Here is a 7596-nt window from a genome sequence, read left to right as displayed (position 1 = left end):
AATTATTACATTTCAAAAATGTTAAATTTCCAAAACTATCCTTTGATTTAAAATTAAAATAGTATAAATTTTTTTGGAAACATCAATTGTCATGAATTTAAAAGAAGGGCAAAATAGAAAATTCATATTATTTTAGTTCTTAATTTTTGTAAAGGGACTAATATTTTGGGATAATGAAAAATGGCATAAGGGACTAATATTTTGGGATAATGAAAAATGGCATAAGGGACTAATATTTTGGAACAGATGGATTATATCTCTTGAGATTTGTTTAAAATACAAAGTAGCCATTGTGATTGTGGAAATTACATCACACCCTTTGAAGTTTCTAATTTCATGACAAATAGCCTCTTCAATTAATAAATCATCAAGTCAATTAATAATTTTTAATAATATCATAAATTTATTTCAATTAATAATTAGGGTAATTTTATTATTGTAAAGGAGAGCAGTTAGGAATTTTATTTTTTAATTAATTTTGTTATATAAAAAAATTTGATAAGGGAATATTTGTAACTTTCCAAACTATAAGAGATAATTCATATTTTAAGTAAGCCTCAGGAGGCTATTCGTAATTTAGGAAAATTAAAAACAAAAATGACAAATTACATCGGTGGGAAGTGACAAGTACCACTAATACTTTTTCTATCAGTTTTGGAACCTATAAAGTCAGCATCTGAATAACTCAAGACAGATATTTTATCATGCTTTGAATAAAATAGACCAAGATCACATGCTCTAACAAGATATTTAAAAGTTCTCGTTATGGCATGCAAGTGAGAATCTTTTGGATTTGATTGAAAGCGAGCATATAAACACAAACTAAATAAGATATCCAATGTACTTGTCGTTAAATAAAGCAAACTACCAATCATACCTTTGTAGAGCTTTTGATCTATGCTTTTACCTTTTTAATCTAATTCAAACTTTGTTGTGGAACTCATTGGAGTTGCACTAACTTTGACATTCTCCATGCCAAACCTTTTGAATAAATATTTAACCTACTTAGCTTGATTGATGAAAATACCTTATTTGGTTTACTTGATTAAAAAATCCGAGGAAAATTTCAATTCTCCCATCATGCTCATCTCGAACTCATCTTGCATACACTTAGAAAATTACTTTCATAGAGATTCATTAGTAGCACCAAATAATATCATCTACATAAATTTGAACTATGTGCATATCATGAAATTTAACGAATAAAGTAGCATCAAGCTTTCCTCTAACAAAATCATTATCAAGTAAGAATTTACTTAACCTTTCATACCAAGCTTGAGGGACTTGCTTGAGTTCATTCAATGCTTTAGTTAATTTATACACACGATTAGGATATGCATGATTTTCAAAGCTAGGAGGTTGTTCAACATAAACTTCTTCCGAGATAAAACCATTTAAAAATGCACTTTTCACATCCATTTGATACAATTTAAAATTTTTATGACATTCATATGTGAGTAACATTCCAATGGCTTCTAGTCTAGCTTCTGGTGTGTATGTTTCATCGTAATCAATGCCTTCTTGTTTGATGTAGCCTTGAGCCACAAGTCTACCCCTATTTCTTATAATATTGCCATCCTCATCCTTTTTATTTCTAAATACCCATATAGTGCCAATGATGGAATGATTAGAAGGTCTAGGAACAAGTTGCAAAACCTTATTCCTTTCAAATTGATTAAGTTCCTCGTGCATAGCATTTATCCAATACTCATCACATTTACTCATCACTTTTCATAAAACATTTTAGGCTCAATTTGAGATACAAGAGCCATGTTACTAGAAATATTTTTAAATTTAGATGGAGTAATCATACCATGTGATTCATCACCTATGATCAACTCCTTAAGATGACTTGATTTCAATGCTCTTTGAAGTTCTTGATAAGAGACTTGAGTATGTTCCTCTTCTGTCTTTGGTTCTTCAACTCGTAGACCCTCATTTTCTTGGTCAACTACCGTAAGCTTATTGAAGATCTTTTCCAAGGAAGCTTGTTCTATATCATCATCATCACTTACATGAAAACGGGTTTAGAAGAAAAAAGGGTTAGTTTCATCAAAATTCACATGGACAGACTCTTCCACACACATGGTTGTTTTATTAAATACTCCACATGCTTTGCTATTTAGTGCAAACCCAATAAATATGGCTTCATTCGATTTAGAATCAAATTTACTAAGATGTTGTTTATCATTCAATACATAACATTTATAACCAAAAAATCTAAAATGAGAAATGTTTGGTTTTCAACCTTTCTAAAGCTCATAAGGAGTTTTGGTCAAACCATGTCGAATAACCACTATTTTATCACATAGCATGCGATATTGACTATCTCAGCCAAAAAATATTTATGTGTGATATTCTCATTTAACATTGTTCTAGCCATTTCTTGTAGTGATCTATTCTTTCTTTCAACCACTCCATTTTGTTGTGGAATTCATGGAGCCGAAAATTTATGTGAATAACCATGATCATCACAATATTGTTCAATATCCTTATTATTAAACTCGAGTAAACCAACAACTAATTCATTCTTACTAAGTTTATACAATAAAGCGATATTGGCATGACCTAGTCTACAATGCCGTAATTCATTTAAATAATGAGAAATGACAAAGCATGAATCATCTTGAGAAAACAAAGCATCCAAATCAATAATGTACACATTATTATGCTTGGAAGCAACAAACAATATTTCACCATCCAATTTTCTAACAATGCATTCATTATTTTTTTAAAAAGCACTTCATAATTCTTTTCACATAATTGACTAATACTTAACAAATTATGTTTCAAATCTTCTACTAAAAAAACATTTTTGATAGAGCATTTACCAATGTTACCGATGCCAATTATTCTTCCTCTTACATTGTTATCAAATGTGATATGTCCACCTTCTTTGTAAGTGAGAGTAGTAAATTTTTCCTTATTTCCTGTCGTATGCCTTGAGCATCCACTGTCAAGATACTATTTATCCTTGCTTGCTTATGATTTAAAGCATACCTACAAAACAAATTTAAGTGACTTTCTTTGGTGCCCAAACCTTTTTGGGTCCTTCAATGTTAGGCATGTTTGTCCCCTTAAGAACCCGTTCTACTTTCTTATTGTAACCTCTTTTACCTTTATATGGACAAGAATACCAGGCATGTCCTTTTCTCTCACAATATAGAACAAGAAACAATTGTTTGTTTTTTAGGAAATGGGGGTTTCGAATGAGATTTTGATGATGAAGGTTTTTCAAAGAGGTTCTTGTAAAATGACGTTTTCTTTTTTGCATTATATCCCAATCCTTCTTTGTTAAAACCACATCTTTGAGCTCCTAATAGTCTACTTAAATTTTCTTCACCCTTTGTAAATTTGAAGATAATTTCATTTAAGTTCCTAATTTTCTTTGTCAAAATTTCATTTTCTTTTTCAAAATCAATTGAAGACTTTTCTTGTGAACCCTGTTTATTTCTTTTTAAGATTATACTCTCATTTTCATTTTTCAAAACTTCATTTTTATTTTTCAAGATTTCATTTTCATTTTTATAAGCTTCATTTTATTTGTCAAGATTTTATTTTCATTTTTCAAAACATCATTTTTATTTTCCATAGAAGCATTTTGTTCAACGTATCATAAATAAGATTTTATCCTTGCATTTATTTTGTAATTCATCATACATAAAACAATCATAAATAAGTTTGGAATTTACCTCATTGTCATTTGCCATGAACCACATGATGTCATCATGATGATCTTCATCCTCCTCAGCTGTATCTAGATTGAACATGTTGGAGGTTGAGAGGTTAGTAATTCCACTTGGTTAAAGGCAAAAGTTTGCTACTTCCTCATCGCTTGAATCAATATTAGAATCACTTGAATCATTGTCACTTGTAAGAGCCTTCATTGCTTTATTTTTGCTTCTTTTATCATGCTTCTTTTTATCTTTCTTTTTCTTGTAAATTGGACAATTTGCTTTCATGTGTTCAGGTTTGTGACACTCATAGCAAATGATGGCATCTTTCTTGCTTGATTCCTTCTTGTAGTTCCTTTTGCCATAATTTTGTTTTCCTTAAAAAATATGTTGAATTTTCTTGTCAAGAGTGCTAGATCTTTATCATCCCTCCAATCATTCTTATAACGATTCCGGTTTAGACCCAACCTATTTCTTCCTTTTGAATCCGAGAATCCATGTCCTTAACTAGTGTTCATTTCATTTCCATCTTGTACTAATTGAGATTGGCTATTCGGGAGCTATGGTTGTGTTTGAAACAGGTTTGGAGTTAGTTTTTCAAAAGAGTTGTTGTCCAGATTTTTTCTTGTTTACTTGAGCAGTCTTTCCTGCACTTGAGCGGTCTTCTATAACTTGCAAAACTACTAAAAGTGTGGTATCTTCGCTTGAGCAGTCTCTTGCAGGTCTGAACTTCTGAGAGGGGGTCATTTGCACTCGAGCTGTGGTTTTGGTCGCTCGAGCAGTGTCACTTATTGTATCTAATGTTCGAGCAATCTACGCATATATAAGTCTGAGAAAAGGGCATTATGTGTCACTTTTTCATCTCTCTCTCTCTAAACATTTCAAAACACTAAATCTTCTCTCTCTCTCTCTCTCTCTCTCTTGTTCTTGCATTCTAGCTCCAAATACTATCCATCCGGGTTTCCTCACCCTAGCCCTTTGGAGAAAAAGGTAGAGTGCGATGAGAGCTTCATTTTAATCGGAGGAGTTATTGCTTTTGGTTTTGCCAAACTTTAACCTTACTCTCCCTTGTCTTCTAATCATAAGGTAGGGGTTTCTTCAACCTTTAGTATGATTTTTACCTTAGTTATCTGTCTATTGAAAAAGTCTAGTGATTTGGGAATTTTGGGGTTAAACCTAGGGTTTGGTTTTGAATTGAAAAATGGGGACTTTCAAATGGGTTCTTGAGAAAGGTTGTGGGAATGTGATTATTACTGAGATATGCTAAAATAGTGGATTTCTTTATTTAAAATATAATTTTGTAAGTAAAGGGGGTTTTTCCTCTAAAATTATGGATATTTGCTTTTGTGAGAGAAAATGGAAAATGATGTTGGGTTTGGTAAGAACGGAACAATGTATATGTTGATGATAATAGTAGAGTTGGATATGTACAATCACTACCATTTTGAAAATGAAGAGATTATATACGTCGTTGAAAAATTATCTGATGTATAAAAATATCTGTTTTGGGCTATCGGTGGAGGATAGCTCTGATTGTTATAGAAATTGCATGAGGATTAGATGAATTGAAACCAATCATTCATTTAAGTTGCATTGAACATTGTTGCATACTTAAACATTGAAAATGTTTTGTTTTGAGAAAAATGGGTGAATACTTTGGTGAATCTGGTTAAGGGGTGTGGTTGTGGTTGTTATGTTAGCTTGTGTGTCCTTGGTGAAAGTTAAGAAACCCGCACGGTTAGGTGTCGATCCTTCCGATTAGTACCGGAAAAATAGCTTTGGTAGTGCTTGTATAGCCTACTGGCAAAAACGTACCTAGAGATTCCCAGTGTTTTGTATCTACTACCCTGTTTTCTGTTATAAAAAGATTATTTTTGTGAATCGATTTATAATCTAGCATTGCATAGTTTTTAGATGAAAATGTGAAATGTTTGACAAATGGCTTGCATGTGCATTCATCTTATGACCTTGTTAAGATTCATATATTGCGTTAAAGTATCTCTATTGGGCTTTGGCTCACCCTATGTGGAAAACAACTTTTAGGTGCTGATAATATGCCTTCACCAAAAACATAGTTAGGAAGGACTCTGAGCCAAGGGCTTTTTTTTTGTTTTGTTTTTGTTATTTGATGTAATTATTTTTGTACAAGCCTTGGGCTTTAATTGTATTGAGTTGAACTCATTTAGATATAACAAGGTATTGCCTTGGAAAGATGTAGCCATTAGGGCATATAATACTTGGATTTTACTTTTCTTTTAATTCGTGTATCCATGTCATATGCTATAGATTCGGGATCTTGGATTTATGAATGTATACCGCATATATCATCTTTTGTATTATCAAGTTCATAAATGAATATAAAATATGGTTGTATTGTTCAATTATAAGTAATATTATGTGATAGGCTATTGTTATTATTTCGAGGCATTACCATTGGTATCAAAGCAACAAAGTTTAAATACTTTGGGATTATGAGATGTGATTTTTTTACCACAATAGGTTATCTCGCTAGATGATATTAGAAGTAGATCCGGTATGCTATGTGACAACATGCTAATGTGATTAAATGAGTATGGATTTTAATTTTTAAGATATTGATTAGGTCTACGAGTTTCTAGAAGTCCCGCTAGAAAAGCACTTGATCATTGCTATTTCTAACTGGAACTCTGGTGATGTCGTGGGACGATCATTATCTAGAAAGGAAGTTCGTTTGTGTTTATGTAATGAGGTGCTCATATGGAGTGAATTAATTGTTATTCACCATATTAGGAAGTGAGTGAATCTGCTTCGGTACATTTGTAAATGTGCTAATCTATTGTGTTACCTTTATTTGGATCTCAGGACGTCGACATGGTGGTGGTAGGCGTGGTAGGCCTAGACGGCAAGAGGTGCTGTTACCAGATGATATTCCAACGCAAGATGAGGGAATTGGTTAGGCCAATGTGGCTGAGCCAGCAACTTAACGAGCCATGGGAACTTTGGCGCGTGAAATGGCTGGACCTTTGTGAGAATCCATGGACATTCTCAGTGCTAAGAATCAAGTCCAGGCCCATGTTGTTGAGTCAGGGCCATCTTTTCTAAAGAGGGAGTTCTTTTGGTCAAATCCAGATAAGTTTTTAGGAGATCGAAGGAGCCACTGAAGGCGGATGAGTGGCTTGAATAGATGTTGAAGACGTTTGAGATGCTTGGCATCGAGGAGGATGATTTGACGGGTGACTGTGGCATCCTTCCAACTGAAGGGTGATGCAGGTTAATGGTGGAAGTATGTGTGAGGGTGCATTGGAGTGACTTAAGAGGCCTTTTTCAGCACCTTTCAAGACAAGTTTTTGCCTCCCACTATTGGGGAGAAGTTGAGAGATCAGTCCTTGAAACTCAAGAAGTTGAACACACCAGTGGCCAATTTTGAGGCCGCTTTTGCTAGCCTCTCTACATTAGCACCGGAACTTTTGGCGACAGAGGAACGTCATTGTATCAAGTTTGAGAAGAGGTTGAGGACTGGGCTCCTTTTCAAGGTGGTCGTGTCTATGATTAGGGATTACAATCGCCTTGTGGAGGCAGCGACTCATCTTGAGATCATGATCCAGGCTGAGGAGGACAATCGCCTTGTGGAGGCAGCGACCCATCAGCCTACTCATTTAGCACATGCCTCAAAGGCCACTTAGGGAGCCTCTTTGGCTCAATTAGTGTATCAGTCTTATGCTCTAAGGGGTGAGCAGGTAGAGCAGAGACCCACAGGGCGTGTGTATGTCGTTACTACGCCAGATCAGTTTCCAATACCCTCTGTTGTTAGAGGTAATTTTTTGCTGTTCAATTCTATTGTCAATGTGTTGATTAATACTGGTGCATCTCATTTCTTCATTTTGTCTAAATTCGTATCAGTTTTGGGGTTAGAAGTGGCTCAATTAGCATCTCTGCTCATGAT

The sequence above is a fragment of the Camellia sinensis genome, chromosome 14, assembly GCF_055761805.1.
Source record: "Camellia sinensis isolate YWXY chromosome 14, ASM5576180v1, whole genome shotgun sequence".
NCBI classification, from domain to species: Eukaryota; Viridiplantae; Streptophyta; class Magnoliopsida; order Ericales; family Theaceae; genus Camellia; species Camellia sinensis.
The sequence above is the reverse complement of the archived record's forward strand: the minus strand, read 5'-3'. Positions refer to the sequence as shown.